This window comes from Mytilus trossulus, chromosome 4 (genome assembly GCF_036588685.1).
Source record: "Mytilus trossulus isolate FHL-02 chromosome 4, PNRI_Mtr1.1.1.hap1, whole genome shotgun sequence".
NCBI classification, from domain to species: domain Eukaryota; kingdom Metazoa; phylum Mollusca; class Bivalvia; order Mytilida; family Mytilidae; genus Mytilus; species Mytilus trossulus.
The window spans coordinates 3,827,445-3,847,007 of NC_086376.1; positions in this window are offsets into that span (position 1 = coordinate 3,827,445).

The window sequence follows — 19,563 nt, forward strand, 5'->3', positions numbered from 1 at the left end:
GGATTTCCATCAAATCAGTCATACATAATGTTCGTTATCATACCAAATCAATTCTTCATCAATCTTTATCTTCTATCCCATCGAATTGGAGATAAAGGATACTACAGATACAGTTAAGTCGGCTTCATATCTTGACTTACATCTAGAAATTGACAATGAGGGTCGGTTGAAGACAAAACTTTACGACAAAAGAGATGATTTCAGCTTTCCAATTGTGAACTTTCCATTTCTAAGTAGCAACATTCCAGCAGCACCTGCATACGGGGTATATATCTCCCAATTGATGCGATATTCCCGTGCTTGCATTTCCTATCATGATTTTCTTGATAGAGGGTTACTACTCACAAGGAAGCTATTAAACCAAGAGTTCCAAATGGTGAAGTTGAAATCATCCCTTCGTAAATTTTACGGACGCCATCACGAGTTGGTTGACCGTTATGGAATAACCGTTTCACAAATGATATCGGATATGTTCCTTACGTCGTAACTACAATCCCCTTCCCTTTCATGAATTTGACCTACCGAATTAGACTATTTACCGGATTTGTAATCACATAAGCAACACGACGGGTGCCGCATGTGGAGCAGGATCTGCTTACCCTTCCGGAGCAAATGAGATCACCCCTAGTTTTTGGTGGGGTTCGTGTTGTTTATTCTTTAGTTTTCTATGTTGTGTCATGTGTACTATTGTTTTTCTGTTTGTCTTTTTCATTTTTAGCCATGGCGTTGTCAGTTTGTTTTGGATTTACGAGTTTGACTGTCCCTTTGGTGTCTTTCGTCCCTCTCCTTTACTAACAAGTAAATTTAAGTATCGCAGTACTTCATTTTAAAACATTAACTTCTACCTCTATGACTTTTCAAAATATTTCACATATTGAGGTATACCAAAAAAAACTAACCATTAGCAACTCAACTACTTAAAAAATACAACAATAAATCCAATAAAATAGCTTGACTATCTAATCTAATCAACATATTTACATGTGGACCAACAACGAAAAAAATCATTCAACACAGTGAACTTTGACGGTATTTTCACACTCAGTGTATTTCAAAAAAAAATAATTAATTGATTCATTTAAATCTTTTTAGCAATTAAACAATTTACTGTCTTAAGTGAGCCAAAACATGAAAGTCTTTTCAAATGGAAACTTTTAAAAAGAAAAATTAATACTTTCTCAAAACTTTGTATGTCGTTATATTCAAATAGTTAAAATTAATACTTAAAAAATAACAGTTCTGTGACAAAAAAAAACCAACATCTTCAATATGTGTTTGCAATAAATGATATTACTACATGTACTAATCATAAAATGTATCAATAAAATGTATCTTCAAAACAGTTCAAGTAAATTGTATCTTGTTCTGTAACTTTCGATATGCATGAGATAAATCTCACAGCAAAATATGTCTTATTCAGCCTTCTGTTTGCGATATAAATCTCACAGACATGCGTTTACGGAATAATCGGAGGTGGTCTCGACTTCAATAAGGCACGCGCCTTTGGTCCTAACTGATTGTCTTCGATCCAAATTGCGTTTTGCGCCGGTTCCCCTATTAAATGCGCAAGGTAGCGAGTATTTCCATCGTGATTTTTCTTTGCTAAAAATCTTTTCACTTTTAATAATGTCCCGTCTGACGCAGAGCTTGTTTCGGTGCCTGATGTTACAAAATAATCGTCTCTGAAGCGAATAGGTTTTTGTCTCTGTCTTGTTGATCGCCGGAGATTTGGCACTTCTTGAATTACGTTATTTGTGCTAGATTGTTCACTAATCAAATTATCATGACTTGCTGAAGCAGTATCCACGATATCTTGTTTGTTTATAACACGATCCATAAAATATTCACATGGATTTGGTACACGAATATACGCTGGTTTCAAACGGTATGCACTTTTGGAATAATTTTGTTTGTATTTAGGTCCATTAACGAATAAAGATGTAGACTGTCTATTTGATGAATGAAATACGGTCCTGCATGTTTTAGCTTAAATTTCTGACCAGCCCCTCTGGGGTCTTTTCCTAAGTACACATAATCCCCTTTTTCTAGAGACAAATTATGAGCTTTCTGATAAGCCCTTTCGATCATTGATATTTTAGATTTTTCTGAATTTTCACGCACTTGTTTTCGAATAAATTCAAGTTTGTCAGCAAACTCTCGGATATAATTGTGATAATCTTTGGGAATTTCTGAAAATGCGGTTTTTGATACACACGATAAGGGAAATGATGGTCTTTGTCCATAGATAATCTCAAATGGTGAATATTTTGTTCCTTCATTTACGGAATTGTTCATAGAAAAGACGATGCTTGGAATAAAATCCTCCCAATTTGTATTGTTCAACAAATACGGTGTAATTCGCTCTGCTAATGTTCTGTGTGAGCGTTCGCAAGTTCCCAAACAGTGATGTGTAAAACTTGGTGTGAATTGTTGTTTGATATTTAAAAGTCTACATATTTCTTTTGTGCATTTTCCTATCATCTCGGATCCATGATCGCTAATTAGAGTATCAAAAACACCAAACTGAGTGATTATTTTATAAAGTGCATGCGAAACAGTAATTGGGTCGGAATTTGGTATAGGCTCTGTAAAAATAAACTTGCTAAACATATCGACTGCAGTACACACGTAACTGTTGCCTGACTAAGACACTGGAACAGGACCAAAAAGGTCAATTTCCCAAACTTGAAAAGGACGAATTGGAGTTTGAAAAGCAACAATGCCGGCTTTAGTCTTTCTCGTAGTCATCTTACGACACTGGCAAGCATGCCAAGATTTTATGAAGTCGGACACTTTTCCTGCTAAATTTGAAAAATAATAATGTTCCCTTATCAAATCTACTGTATGCTGAATCCCGCCATGGCCTCCAAGTGGTGAATCGTGGTAAAGCGAAATAATTGTTTTTACGGCTATTTCAGGTAATGCAAGCTGATACTGACAAAATTGTTGTGTTCGCTTAGATCTTGCGACTCTAGTGTGAAAAAGCAAATCATCGAATAACAAAATTTCTCCTGATTCAAGTAGAACTTTACGGGCTAGTTTTTGTGATTGTGGTAAATCACCATTTTCTAAATATCGGAAAATATTGCCAAATTGCGGGTCATTAACTTGTAACTGTTTTAAACTTTTCGGACTGAAATCACAATTTCGGAAAATTTTCATCGATTCTATTTTCTGTTGGACAGTTTGCTCATCGGAAATAAAATTAACATCTGACGAATCGTCTACAGTTGCCGATACTATGCTATCACTTTCAGGGATATTTGATGAGCTTAATGCAGATTGGCTCGTTTCGACGTTATTTGTAATAAATTGACTTGCTTCGCTTGAATTGTTCATCATAAGGTATTCATCACTTGTTTCACCTTTATCGTAAGATTGGACAGAATGTTCTCTTTCGGAAACTTTTGTAGTTGAGTCGGAAATGTCAGACGCCATCGGTTTTTCGACTATCGATATGGGTCGATTCATGCGAATTCGTTTCTTAGTAAATTTGCGTTTAACACAATCATCATTTTCCTCGGTATCGCCATCATATTCAAGGTCTGTTTGTTTGAAAGATTCACTGACTGGCCTACTAAACAAATTTTGCAAAATATCAATATTATTCAGCTGTAGCTCGTCAGTGTCACTTGATTTGTCACTACACAATAAGTTGGTAAAAGGTATGCCATTCGGAGTAATAATATTTCCGACATTTTCGGTGTGATAGGGAAAATATGGATCAATCTGGTCCGGACTTTCAAAACCTGTTGTTGACGATTTGTTAGACGCACGGGACAGAGCGTCGGCGACTTGCATGTCTTTACCCGGTTTATATCTCAATTCAAAATTAAACTGCTGTAATATGGCAATCCATCTTTCATAGATTGCTCCTTTTAACTGTTTTTGAAAAAGTGGCTTAAGTGCTTGGTGATCGCATTCAACTACGAATTTTTGTCCCCTTAAATACATTGAACAGTCTAATATTGCTGTTACCATACCAAGAATCTCCAATTTTGTGGGACCATAAGACCTCTGCCATTTACTTAGAGACTTTGAACCAAAACGAATAACACGCAATTCTTCACTAGAATCATCCATTGGGTGTTGTTGATATAACATATATCCTATTCCTTTACACGATGTGTCAACTGCAAGGTAAAACGGCAGGTCGTACTTCGGAAACGCAAGAACTGGTGAGTTTGCTAGTAATGTTTTAACTTTCTTAAAAGCCTGTTCCTGTTCGATTCGCCATTTAAGTTTTACAGATTTTTTCAGTAACTTGGTCATTGGGTCAACTTCCGCACTAAAGTTTTGTATGTACTTTCGAAACCAGTTAAAAAGTCCAATGGCTCGCCGTAAATCTGTAACCGATGTTGGCGATGGCATATCTAGTACTGCACTAACACGATCGGCGGGAGGTTGAATTCCATCTTTTGATATCAGATGTCCAAGAAAAACGCAAGAACTTTGTGCGAATGAACATTTCTTCGGTCCGAGCTTTAATCCGGCAGTGGCAAGACGATTGAAAACTTCATTTAAATCACCAATATGATCCTCAAATGTTTCAGAAACTATCAGTATATTGTTCAAGTAACATAAACAAGATCAAAATGTCAAGCCTTTCAAAACTTTGTCCATTAATAGCTGCATGGACGCTGGAGCAGAACTTAAACCCATTGGTAAACGGAGAAATTTATACGATCCAAAACAAGTGTTAAACGCAGTATATCGTTGACTTTCCATTGAAATAGGTAATTGGAAAAATCCAGAGCTCAAATCTATTGATGTAAGAAAAACTGGTTTTCGGTCAGAAAAAGATTCGGTTAAGTCTTGTAAATCTGGTATTGAATACCGGAAGTCTTGACATTGACTATTTAAGTACCTAAAGTCACAACAAAATCTGAACTGAGACAAACTTGTAGATTTATTCATTGAAGTGTTTTTGGATTGAGGTCTCGTTCTTTTAGATACAAGAACTATCGGACTAGTAATCGGTATATCTTCCGTTTCTTGAACCGGTGAAATAATGCCCTGTTTTAGTAATTCATCCAAGTGATCACGTAGTACATTTTTCTTGTCCGGTGACAATCTATACGATTGTTGATGCTTCGGTTTAAAGTCTGGTTTTAAGCAAATGTTATGTTTAACAAGTTCTGTATATCCTAACCTTGGATTTTCATCGGTAACAAACAAATCTTTATATTGAATTAAAAATTGTGATATTTGCCGCTGCTCATCGGTTGATAAATGTTTCGGCAATTCAAAGTTTGACAAAAACTTGGACTCTGTTTCCTTACCTGAATTGTGACTACTTTTATCTAATTGTACATTTTGAACAAAGTGTTTGTCTTTGTCATCTGCATTGATCAACATGTAATCTTCCGTGAACGGTTCAAAACTAGCAATAATGTCTCCACGTGAGATAAATATTTGGTCATTAGTAGGATTTAATAACTTGATCGGAACAGTTTTATGACTATTTACAGTTACAACGGCTTTTGAAATTAGAAGTCCGCTTTTCAACAAATGAGAACTATTCTGACACATTCCTGTTTGTCCCTGTAGAATAAAGTTTGCCACTTTACCCCATATCAAAAGTTCAGAATTTGGATCTACAGTAACATGCTTTTGTAATTTTATTTTCGCTGTTTTATTTGAGACAGATAAACTACTAAAATCCAATACAATTTTCTTTGAAATTAAGTAACTCGTACCAAGAATCAATGGATGTGAAGATTGAGTTAGAATATATGTATGTATCCAATGCTTGCCCTGTGGCACTTGTATTTTGACGGTACATTTGCCAACAATATTAACGGACTGGTTATTCGCCAAAACTATTTTCTCTGATACCGAACATATCGAAGTTTTACAAGTGTCAGGCAAAGAATCATAAAAACTTTTAGAAATAATGTTTATTGAACTTCCAGAGTCTACAAGTGCAGCGACAGATATGTGATTGACCTTGACGGGCATATGAATAAATTGAGATTTGAAACTAGTTAAATTTTCATCAGTAAATTCGCAGTCTTCAGTATCAGTGGTATAATTAACATAGTTTAGTTCTTCACGTTGACGACTTTGAGGCGGACTCCTTTTTCTGGCACCTATGGATGAACGCCCGGAGGAGCGTGCCCTATGACCCCCGGGTTCGACTGGTTTCCCGGATTACTATGATGGTAACACTGAAAAGCACCATGACCGAATTGCTGACAAAGTTGACACTGCGTAGTTGGACTTATTTCACCGTGACCATTCCATTTGCAATTTGCTCGATAATGACCAGGAGCCTGACAATTAAAGCATGTTTTTTGTCGGTTATTTCCTGCCTGACCTGAAAAGTTATTGTTGTAACGAGGGTTGTTGTAACGAGGTTTTTGATATTTTGGAGGCATTTCTGGTTTGATATCGGTACTTTGTGATTTTAATTCTGATAATGCTTTTGTGAGCTCTTTAACTTGGTTTTGTAAATCTTGAACCGCATTATTATCATTAGCAACCATTGGCTTAGCAGCTGCTACACAAACTTCATCATTCTTCCTATACCCATAGGCTTCGCCCATTTTAGCTGCAGCCAACGCACTAACACTGTCTTTATGTGTACCAGCCCTAAAAAAAAACGCAAGCTGTTCCGATAAACCCTTGATAAACTGAGAGAGAATTTCATGGTCCTTCTTTTTCAAAATCTGAGCTTTCTTAACTATCTGTCCATAAAAATCTTCCAAAATTTGACCCCTACTTAATTTCATATTTTGAAAATTTTCGCTCTCAAGGAACACAGTTGGACTTTGCCAATCTAACTCAATATACTTTTCTTCAAAAATTGTAAGAAAATGTCTCCATGTACGTTTGCTTCCCGAATCTAGTGAATTAAACCATGTTAATGCAGGCCCTGTTAAATTAAGGTGGAAAGCGGCAATCATTCTCTGATCATCGATATGGTCAATTTTGTGCAGAGTTGCAAATGAAGTAAATTCTTTCATAAACACTGACGTATTTTCGTGAGGATACCCCCCAAATTTGCGACAAGCAGCCAATTTTTCCATTATTGTATCTGAATCTCGAATGAAACTTCCTGATTGATTTGCCAATGACACAGAATTATTGGGAGTGTTAATTTTAGGAACTAAAGAAAGTAATTCGTTGAATTCGGCATCCTCAGATTCGTAATTTCGTGGCAAATAAGGGTCATGAAAAAGAGCTAGATCGTCTTCACTATCATATCGGTTCATGGGTGACGCTTCTTGTCATAGAAAATTCAAATGTAACGAGATAAATCTCACATACATAAATAAACAGTTTTATTCAAACATACAGCCATTTTCTGCCCTTATGTAATGTTGCGAGTCATACCACGTGTGTTGCACTGTTGACATTATTATCTTCATTTTAATGTTTCATATGTTCATTTTGTAATATTAGGTACCAATTGTTCGATTTTTGGTTCCTCCACCATGTGATATACCTGACTTAGGTTTGGGGGACTAAAGACGAAGTATGTATATTGCAAATAAAAAGAAGAACTTTCATATTATGATCCTTTACTTTGGATTCAAACGCCAAAAGAGGCTGATACATGTAATCATCACAACAATCATGGTTAAGACAATACAACGTTTCCGGAAAGTACGGATTCAACATACAGATATATAACATACTAGCACGGAGTCGGGGGTCCCGTATGGCTTTCCATACAAAAGGTCCTGGGATGGAGTATTTTTCTAATCAACAGCATTTTCCTATATTAGTTATTAATAAAGTTGAATTCTTTGATTCGCTGTTTTACGTCATGCCCGCTAACAAATTGAAAACTGTACCTATACGCCTTATTTTTAGTATTCGTATTATTATCTTATAAAGCCTTACTGATTAAAATACTACAATAGGTAACAATTAATTATTTGACAATTTAGTAGTGTCAACCCTGTGATTATGACCCGTGTATATAGCATATCCTGAAAACACCGTTTGGTGGTGCGCCTGTCAAATGCAGAACGTACAGATAAGGTAAAAGGTAACAGATGAATATACTATTGGTATCGGTATCGGACTCGACCCGGAACTTCTTAATTATTGGCAATATTAATTACGTGGAAAACAAAAGGGCCTGGAGTGGTGTAATTTTTAATCTACACCTTTGTACTATATTAGTTATATATAAAGTTGAATTCTTTGATTCGTCGTTTTTACGTGATGACGGCTGACAAATTGGACCTCGTAATTTTAGTATTATAGATACATAGGAAAGTGAGTCAAAGAGTTATTCATAATCTGAATCAATCCCCCTCCAATTGAACCATTTACGAAACCTGTAGTATTCTTCAAATTTGTAATTGTTCTTATATCGTTATTAAATACTTTTATAAAATCGAAGTAGTGTTTCAAAATTAAATCTCTAATATCAATACTCTTTATGTTATTGTATTGTACGTGTATTTTCAGAAGACTTCCTGGTCGGTATGAGAAACATCCGGGTTCTAAATACTCGATTTTGTTATACGATAATATAAGTCAATTTGCCTCAAATTAGACAGACTAGCTAGAGACGAAATGTCAATTCTTTTAATGTTGTTATCAGACAGTATCAGAATGTCGATAGATCTTAGACAGTCAAGGTTTGGTAAATACTGGATACTATTCCATGACAAATCAATGTCATTCGGGAAACTGTCAAGCGGGGCTCCGACATTTGCAAAATATTAAGTTGCTTGATGAAAACTTTGATGAACTCTTATGTTACTATATAAAGTTTCTGCTTCAAGTTTTGACAGTTAAAATATTCTTTATGTAAATACGAACCAATGAATATAACGTTTCTGCTTCAAGTTTTGACAGTTAAAATATTCTTTATGTAAATACGAACCAATGAAATAATAAGAAAGATATATGCATTCAAACGTTTTCCTTAGAATGGTTGAGCTCCTTGTAAAACGATCAAAATTGTCACACAACACTGATAAAAAATGCCAAATAAACATCGAAAAAATCAATGTTTGCTACCTGAATTTTCACATGAGCCTTTTCTTATATATAGTCTTACCTGTCTGAAAGTTTCAAAGCTATTGTCCCAGTAGAAATCTATATTAATTTTCTCCATGTCGGATATTTTTATTGACTGTACAATCGCTTGCAAGTTTACTGTAATATCACTCGGAGCATCCCTTTACAATCGCTTGGAGCTTTTCTTTTCATCGTTTGGCCAACTAGACTGCTCCGAAAGGAAGGTAACATACTTTACCTTGTTATGACTTCACGGTCCAGCTAGCAAGCAAGCTAGTCAAAGGTATAACGTTTCCTACACACTCATTGCATTTTGCTGTAATAGCTTCTAGTGGCATATGACTAATTATAACTCTTAAGAAGATAATGATTACTACTATCTTTTCTGCCACATTCATGATCAATTTATGTTTTCCATGAAACTTTTGTCATATAAATATTTATTATAACTACTGCAATCCAATACAATATATGTCTGGCATGATTTTTCTCTCCTTTTCCTGTTACAATTTTTGGTATTGTCATCAATTTGTGTTTTAACCAAAATTATACACTCAAAAGAGTTGAATATATTTGAAGCTTTTATTTGAATTGCTGCAGCCTGCATTAGCGGATCAGGTATGCGGGGAGAGGGAGTTTTGGTGGTTGAAACCCCATTTTTTCGATTTTTTTTTTATTTTGTGGACGTTTCAGGGTGTTCAGTGGTTTGGATCCCCCTTTTGTAGAAAGGCGGGATCCGCACCTAGTCTGATATCGTCAATGATAGTATGATGATCCGATCATTCATCTGATTTTTTTTATAGTTTGGTCTTGTGCTGTGCTAGTTTTTGAGAGAAATGAGCGCACACAGACATTTTTTGCTAGTTTTGGGGAGAAACCCTGCTAAATTCTATATGTACCTGTTTCAAGTCAAGGGCTCGTAGTTCAGTGGTTGTCGTTGGTTCATGTCTGTCAGATATGTTTTTCGTAAATTGTTTTATCATGAATTCGGCCGTCAATTAAATTCGAAAGGTATTGATTCCTATTTTCATGTCGGGACCTTTTATAGCCGACTATAATTGCTTAAATCCAATTATTTTTTTTAACTTTGACTATCATATCACATCTCCTTATTTTTATATTGAAAACATAAATGTGGTTTGATAAAATGTTGTTTTCACTAATAAAAATACCAACTGTTTCGTTCGTTTGTCGGATGCTATAGTTGGTAATATTGAAAAGTTCCTGAATCGTGACATTGATACAAAGAAAATCATGTTGAAGGATTTTGTGTTTTCTCTGTCTTTCAGATAACAAGTCCTCTCCCATTTAATTTTACTGGAGCTTTTTCTACCAGTAGCTATAGTTTGTAATAAACAGTCATCTTATTTGAAATTATACCACATCTTCTTATTTTAATATCATGTTTATTGACATATACGTGTCTTTTCTTAGATCAGTGGTTAGCTACCACCATTCCACTTTCGAATTCCTTGTTATAGTTACCAAATTAAAAATTATTGGGTATGTGTAGATACACCATAGGAGGGGCTAAATTTCACGAAAAACTTAGTTCATCCTATGATGTATCTACACATAGCCAATAACTTTTTTATTTGGTAAATGACATGTGTCAAAGTTCACAACTGATATCACAGGAAAGAAAATGTGTTACATTGTAGTTTTTGGCTAAAAGTGTGAGGTATCTAACATACACCACATGACAATTTTTAATCTTCTGGTAAACCAATCAGAGGGTCGATTTGGAACTGTGGTGTATGTGTCGATACACTCACACTTTGTCAATAGAAAATCAAACAAACTATGGTACATATAAAGTTACAATATACCGATCCTGTGATGAAAAATTCTTTGTTGTATTGTTCAAGTATGTATGTCCCAAGTCAGGAGCCTCTGGCCTATGTTAGTCTTGTATTTTTTTAATTTTAGTATCGTGTTTACAATTTGGAAATAAGTATGGCGTTCATTATCACTGAACTAGTATATATTTGTTAATGGGCCAGCTGAATGACGCCTCCGGGTTCGGGAAATTCTCGCTACATTGAAGACCTGTTGGTGACTTTCTGCTGTTGTTTTTTCTATGGTCGGGTTGTTGTCACTATGACACATTCCCCATTTCCATTCTCAATTGTATTTATTATTTTTTTAATTGCTGGTAAATAATATATTAAGTAAAATTCTAAAATGCTAATTACCCTTCCAGAGAATCTAGACTAAGTTTTCGCTGGCTGTATATGACGTCTTTATACTAAATCCATTGGATGTTGGATGTGTACACGGATTGATAGTTTAGTCTTAGATGCATGATTTTTTATTAGTTGTTAGTGGTTTTGGGCTAGCTGGTAGATAACTGCAAGTACTCTCAAATCTGTTTTTGTGTCGGGATGTATAAGTACCCGTTCACGTCCACTTGTATTTTTGTCCATCTGATGAGTTAAGCCTTTTTCAACTGATTTTTATAGTTCGTTCTTATGTTGAACTGTTATACCACTGTCCTAGGTTAGGGAGAGAATTGAGATCCCGTTAACATGTTTAACCCCGCCACATTATTTATGTATGTGCCTGTCCCAATTCAGGAGCCTGTAATTCAGTGGTTGTCGTTTGTTTATGTGTTACATATTTGTTTTTCGTTCATTTTGTTCATATAAATAAGGCCGTTAGTTTTCTCGTTTCGTATTTTTTGCATGGTCTTATCGGGTCCTTTTATAGCTGACTATGCGGTTTGGACTTTGCTCATTGTTGAAGGCCGTACAATGACTTATAGTTGTTAATGTCTGTGTCATTTCGGTCTCTTGAGGACAGTTGTCTCATTGGCAATCATACCACATCTTCTTTTTTATAAGTCACCTTTTCGGTATATATAAATATTTATTTTGTAGTATACGATGATTATTTTCATTTTTATTTAAGATTAGATTCTTAGCATATTTTGTACTGTCTTTTTTCTTTTTGTCTTTTATACTTATTTTGTGGTTGTTTGTTTATGTGTTACATATTTGTTTTTGTTCATTAATAAGCCGTTAGTTCTTTGAAGTCGTTTTACATTGTTATTTCGGGGCATTTTATAGCTGACTATGCGGTATGGGCTTTGTTCATTGTTGACGACCGTACGGTGACCTATAGTTGGTAATTTCTGTGTCATTTGAGTCTCTTGTGAAGAGTTGTCTCTTTGGCAATCATACCGCATCATCTTTTTTATGTTTATTGTACACATTTTGTTTTTTGTCTCAGATATATTAAAAGGGTTCCTTGATAGAATCTTAATTCTCAAAATGACTGGTTTTGTGCTTATTCTCACTTCAAATACCATAGATGAATATAATAGGACAACAAGAAACAATCAATGCAATGCATATGCAATGTATTTAATAAATTTGGCCAAGCATTTCTACAGGAAAGCTCCCAAGACAGGTAAGACTATATATAAGAAAAGGTTTATGTGAAAATTCAGGTAGCAAACATTGATTTTTCGATGTTTATTTGGCATTTTTTATCAGTGTTGTGTGACAATTTTGATTGTTTTACAAGGAGCTCCACCATTCTAAGGAAAACGTTTGAATGCATATATCTTTCTTATTATTTTATTGGTTCATATTTACATAATGAATATTTCAGCTATCAAAACTTGAAGCAGAAACGTTATATAGGAACATAAGAGTTCGTCAAAGTTTCCATCAAGCAACTTGTTATTTTGCAAACGTTGGAGCACCGTTTGACAGTCTCCCGAATGACCAAATTATTAGAAAACCGTACAGTTCCGTTCCCACACTGTGCTAATGATGATTGTGGATAAGTTTGGTCGAATTTGTCATATCTGTTTCAGAAGAGAAGGTTACAACATTTTACCAAAACATATTTTTAACAAGGCTTTTAAACTATTTTGATCTGAGCGTCACTGATGAGTCTTATGTAGACGAAACGCGCGTCTGGCGTATAAAATTATAATCCTGGTACTTTTGATAACTATTTACACCACTGGGTCGATGCCACTGCTGGTGGACGTTTCGTCCCCGAGGGTATCACCAGCCCAGTAGTCAGCACTTCGGTGTTGACATGAATATCAATTTTGTGGTCATATTATAAAATTTTCTGTTTATAAAACTTTGAATTTTTCGAAAAACTAAGGATTTTCTTACCCCAGGAGTAGATTACCTTAGCCGTATTTGGCACAACTTTTTGGAATTTTGGGTCCTCTATGCTCTTCAACTTTGTATTTGTTTGGCTTTTACACTATTTTGATCTGAGCGTCACTGATGAGTCTTATGTAGACGAAACGCGCGTCTGGCGTATAAAATTATAATCCTGGTACTTTTGATAACTATTTAACAAGATGGTCCAATAATGACCAAATTTAGTTAACTTTTGCTCCGATGATTTTAGTAAAATTATAGGGAGGACATCAAGTGATGAGAAAAGCTCACCTCGCCCAGCTAATAAGATGAGATTATTTTTTTAAAATGCAAGTTCACAAGAAAGTCCTAATGGTAATGTGTCACCCTATCCCAGACTCAATATTTCGACTCCTAACACTAGCATTCATAGCGTAAGAACCAGTATATACCAATTTTAGGCCTAAAATAAAATATTGTGTGTTTCCCCAATCCCGACCGACCCTGCAAAAACAGTGCTACTCATAAAATTTTATTGTCAAAACTAAGTCAAATATTATTTTATTCATTTCCAATTTCCTGGCTTGCCGGATTGTATGATATTGTTCAAACTTTTTAGAAAAATAAAATTATTTCCCTACCTACCAACCAACACCTGACTTGGCAGGGTCGGGATTGGGAAAACAAACAATATTTAATGAATGGCTACTGATGATTATCTACTTTGAATTTATTGAACCATAAAACTATTTTTTGACTCTTCACATTGAATAATCCGCGAAGCGGATTATGTAAAATGTGAAGAGTCAAAAATTAGTTTTATGGTTCAATAAAATCAAAATATATTATTGCCATTCATTATAAATAAATTTCTATCAAAAGTAAGGCTCACAGAACTTTTTATATTGTATATTTTAACAATAGCAACGAACACATATGTTGGCGCATGAATACACAACGCCAGAGTGGGCGTGTCGCCATCAAAATTGACAGCATTGAAAATAAAACTTATAATTTTAACCAATCAGAAGACAGTAAAAACACAAAATTTATTTATATTAATTTAGGCCTTAGTCTAGTTCCACTTTGCTGTGCTTCAAACACCGTCAGGAGTACTGAGGCTGTTTTTAAAAAGTTTAAAAGAGGCTTGGATATAAAATGATGTATGCCATTATAGAATGGGTTAGTGACCTTGCTTGTGATCTACACCCTACATAAATTCCAGCATTCTAAGACTGATGAAACGTATATGAAGGGTTAGATCTCACAAACATGTTTAACCCCGCCGCATTTTTGCGCCTGTCTCAAGTCAGGAGCCTCTGGCCTTTGTTAGTCTTGTATTATTTTAATTTTAGTTTCTAGTGTACAATTTGGAAATTAGTATGGCGTTCATTATCACTGAACTATATTAGTATATATTTGTTTAGGGGCCAGCTGGAGGACGCCTCCGAGTGCGGGAATTTCTCAGTCGCTACATTGAAGACCTGTTGATGACCTTCTGCTGTTGTTTTTTTATTTGGTCGGGTTGTTGTCTCTTTGACACATTCCCCATTTCCATTCCCAATTTTATGAGAATAAACTTACTACAAACATGACAGCAAAGATACAGAAGAAACGTTAGAACAACGTTGAGAACAAAAGAATAAATTGGAATAAGGTTGATAAAACTGCTTATCAGGAAGAGATTGAGAATAAACTGTCAACATGGACTGATGAAATAAACCTTAATTTGACATTTGATAATATACCAGATAAGATAAATGAACTTTGTACAATCATGGCAGCGACAGCTTCTAAATGTAGCCGTTCTAAACGCTCAAAATGTAAAAAGTTAAAGAAAAAGCCCTGGACTCCAGAATTGGAAAATATGGCTAAGGTAAATAGAGATCATTTTGCAAAGTGGAAAGCCGCTGGCCGACCTACTGATAAAAGTAACATTTTATTCCAAAATATTCAGTTTTACAAAAAGAAGCTTAGATCAATGCAAAGGCAACTTGAGGCAAGTTTAAGAATTAACAAATATCAGAAAATTATGGAACTTCACGAGGGAAATGATGCTGGTTTTTATTCTTTAGTAAGGAAACAAAGAAATCCAGCAAATACCACAACTTCTTCGATTACTTTTAATGATATCTCTTTAAATAACGATAACTTGATTCGTGATGCATGGATGGATTACTTTCAAGATTTGGCATCTCCTATGGATTCTGAAAATTTTGATAAAGAACATTTTAGTCTGGTTGAAAATGATATAAAACATCTAACTAAAACTTTTACTGAAAATAAGATAGAAAATATTTCACCTGTAACAGAAGTTGAAATGAAAAGTATTTTAGCATCTATGAAAAATAATAAATCTGCTGATGAAGAAAACATAGCAGCTGAACATTTGAAATATGGTGGACCTATTATGATAACTATAATGACTTTTCTTATAAATGCTATTTTTAAACATTTACATATTCCAACTTTATTAAAAGGTGGGATAGCCTGTCCTGTTTTGAAAAATGGAAAACCAAAAATTGATCCGAACTCATATCGGAAAATAACTATAACAAGTACAGTAGGAAAAGTTGTTGAGAAAGCTCATTTATCTCAAAATAAAAACTCTGTAATTAAAAACCAAAATAAATTACAAAAAGGATTTACCTCTGGAGAAATGCCTATTATTGCTGCTTTAATTTTAACTGAACTTATAATTCAAGCAATTAAGACAAAATCACCACTTTATGTGGCTTTAATGGATGCAAGGAAAGCTTTTGACATTGTGTGGCATCTTGGCCTGATGAGAGAAATGCACAAGTTTGGATTAACGGGGGACAATTGGTTATTCTTTAAAAGATGGTATGAAAATCTTAAATCAAAAATTAAATGGAAAGGGTTGCTTTCAAACTCAATAGAGGAACAACAAGGTGTACGACAAGGCGGTATCTGGTCACCGACAGCCTATAAAATATTTATAAATTCACTTTTACAAACGTTTGAAAGAAATCAATTAGGAGCATGTATTGGACCCATTTATTGTGGTATCCCAACAGTAGCTGACGATGTTGCTTTAATCTCAACAGATCCATATGAATTACAAACAATGTTAAATGTACAGGCAGATCATGCAAACAAATTGAGATATCTACTCAGTGAGCAAAAATCTACTATATTAGTATATAACGATAAATTGCCAAAATCTTGGTTTTTGAATGGAAAATCAGTAACACTTTCTGAATCTGCAGTTCACCTTGGAATAGATAGAAATATAACTAAAAATGCAGGGGTTAAAGAAGTTGTGAACAAGCGTATTACTACGGCAAGGAAAACTGTATACTCTCTTATGGGTGCTGGGTTACACGGTTTGAATGGAGTAAATCCAAAAGTTTCTGTACACTTGATTCAAATATATGTTATACCTAGACTACTATATGGTTTAGATGTCATATCGCTCTCAAATACAGATATACAAAAGATGGAACTATTCTTTAGACAATTATTAAAGCAAATTCAGCACCTGCCTAAACGCACATCAATAGCTGCAACTTTACTATTATTAGGGCGTATTCCTATAGAGGGAGAAATTCATAAGAAAATTCTGAAAACATTTGGAAACATAATTAGAAATGATAAGTCTGTTGAAAGAGAAATTGCTTTTAGACAATTGGCTATGAAAGATGAAAAATCTGGAAGTTGGTTTACAAAACTACACAATTTAACTGTAATTTATGGATTGCCATCGCCTTATGATATCATTGAGAATCCACCATCAAAAATAAGCTGGAATAGACTTGTGAATAACTGTATAAATAATCATTTTTTACAAAATTTAAAGAAGGAAGCTAAAGAAAAGTCATCCTTGAAATATATTAATTTTAATGATTCCAACATAGGAACTGTGCATAATATTTGGAAAAGCAGTGGGACTGACCCGTACTCTGTTAATATGGCTGCAATTAAAGTTAAAATTGCCACCGGAATAATGATTCTTCAGTATCAGAGGTCTAGATTTTCAAAAAACTGTATCTCAGCAATCTGTCCATTATGTAACATTGAACCAGAAGATATGACTCACTTTATACTTAAATGTGAAAAACTGTCAAGCATAAGAAATCGCTTTATGCAAGAGTTGAAATCTCTTCTCGTAGATTGTAATAAGCCACCTTTGCTAATTCAAGAACTATTTGATGACAAGGAGAATCTTTTACATCTAATTATAGACTGTACATCATATCATTTTCTTACCTACAAGGAACAGGTCCGTATAGAGACATTAACCAGAGGTCTGTGTTACAAACTATATCACAAACGTTTACTTTTAATGTCTGAGTAAATTTGATTCGCATTTACTGGATTGTGTCAGGATTTATTCTGCAATATTGAGAGATGGATAGTGTTTGAACTGAAAACTCGTATCCAAGGCTTGTAAAATATCAAGTGGTTTTAGATTTTAAATATTTTATTAGCGTGTTTTATATGGAATAATTGCTTACCAAATGAACAGTGAAACGTTTTTTAGATTTTAAAGATACCAAGGACAGTGTTTTGAACAGTAAATGCTATTGCGAGGGCAGGAGTGTTTTAATTATAGTCTATAACACTATGTTATATGGAGATATAATAGTGATCCGGCTATGAACGATTGGACTGTGTAATATATATAGTAAACTACGTTTACATGGTGATGGATTAGTCCGCATGCTGTATATATGTTACTGTTATATAAATCATTATAATAACTACCTACGTATATTGATTTTATGAGTGCCCCGTGTGTAAGGGTTAGGGTGCAAATAAGGGTGCAAATTGGAATTACGCTATAGAAGCGAAGCTCCTGCTAGAGGAGGAAGATAAAGACTAGGTAACAGGTAACGTTAGACCAAGAAATTTATATATGTTGTCAGTTTGTTTTAGATTTACGAGTTTACCTGTCCCTTTGGTATCTTTCGTCCCTCTTTTATATAAGACTGGAAAGCAAATTTTCTCAGAAATAAAAGAAACATTAATACAGTGTAAGTGTGCTAATCACTGCATCTTTAACTGCAAGATGATGCTGTTACAATTGATGAAAAGCTGCAACCCTATCAAGTTACTGAGAAGTGCTACAATGTTTATATATAAGCAGCACATAATCAGTAACAAAAAAGGCTGTTAACTTATTAATTTTTGACAGCAGTACTTTTAGAAGTTGAAATGTTTACTCGAGATTTTTGAAGAAAATAAGAACTACACAAGAGAAAAAAGAAAACTGCACTTCCATTAGACCAGTACATCAAGCCCTAATAAAGAAATTAACATTCTCTTCCTAACTTCTTTACATACAACTCTTAATATTACCCTCATCTACTCAATTTTTTCTTTTTCTCCCTATAGAACATATATCCATACATACCACTCTCATTATTTACCCTCATCCACCCTCCATTTCTCTCTTATCCATATCAACCTTAACCACCTATATTAGCCTAGCTGCTACTCTGTGTTAAATATCCCCATGAAAGTGTTAGTTGATGAAAAGATTTTAATCATGAAGTACCAGGCATGGAAGAATGAAAAATTTCAATACTAAAAAGATCTAAACTTTTCATGTTTTTTTTAATATTGAGCTAATTTGGAGCTGTAGTTTCTATTTAAATATAAAATGGTTATCATTATCTTAAAAATTAAGGTAACAGCCAAAGTTACAATAAGCCAAAATGTGTGATGTAAATTTTGTTTAAAGAAATTATCCTTGGATAACCATTTTGCAGCCAAAATATGTATTTAAAAGAAAGGTGTAAAAAATATTTTAGAAAAAATGAAAACAATTATAAAAATTACAATAGAAAAGTAAAAGTCCAAGAGTAAAAATTGTCAAAATTTTTAAAAATGCCAAATGGTACCAAAGTACCTGTCTGCTAATGTACTAGCCAGCTGACCTGAGGGTTATCTGGACTTTAAGGTGCTAGTTCACCGAAACAAATGGCCGCAGGGACCACCAGTCTCTTCCTTTCGGAGTACCAATTTTAGAGTCTCTGATTTGACTAAAGCATGGCTTATACAGCCAATATGAAAAAACCTGACCCATTTAACAAATTAAAAAAACCCATCCCCAATTAAAATTTAAAATAAAAGTTAAAAACACCCCCAATTAAAATTTTGATAAAAAGTTAAAAGCATCCCCAGTTAAAATATGGATAAAAACATAAAAACATACCACGACTCGGTCGCAGTCTGACCAAGTTACCCTTGGTCACGACGGTCCAACTGAGTGATCGATCTCACTCAGTACATGCATGGGACAAAGAAAAGGTTTAGACCACGACTCGGTCGCAGTCTGACCAAGTCACCCTTGGTCTGACGGTCAGGGTCCAACTGAGTGATCTATCTCCCTCAGTTCATATCAGTACTAGCAGATACTTGATATGTATGGTACTCAGACCACGACTCGGTCGCAGTCTGACCAAGTTACCCTTGGTCACGACGGTCCAACTGAGTGATCGAT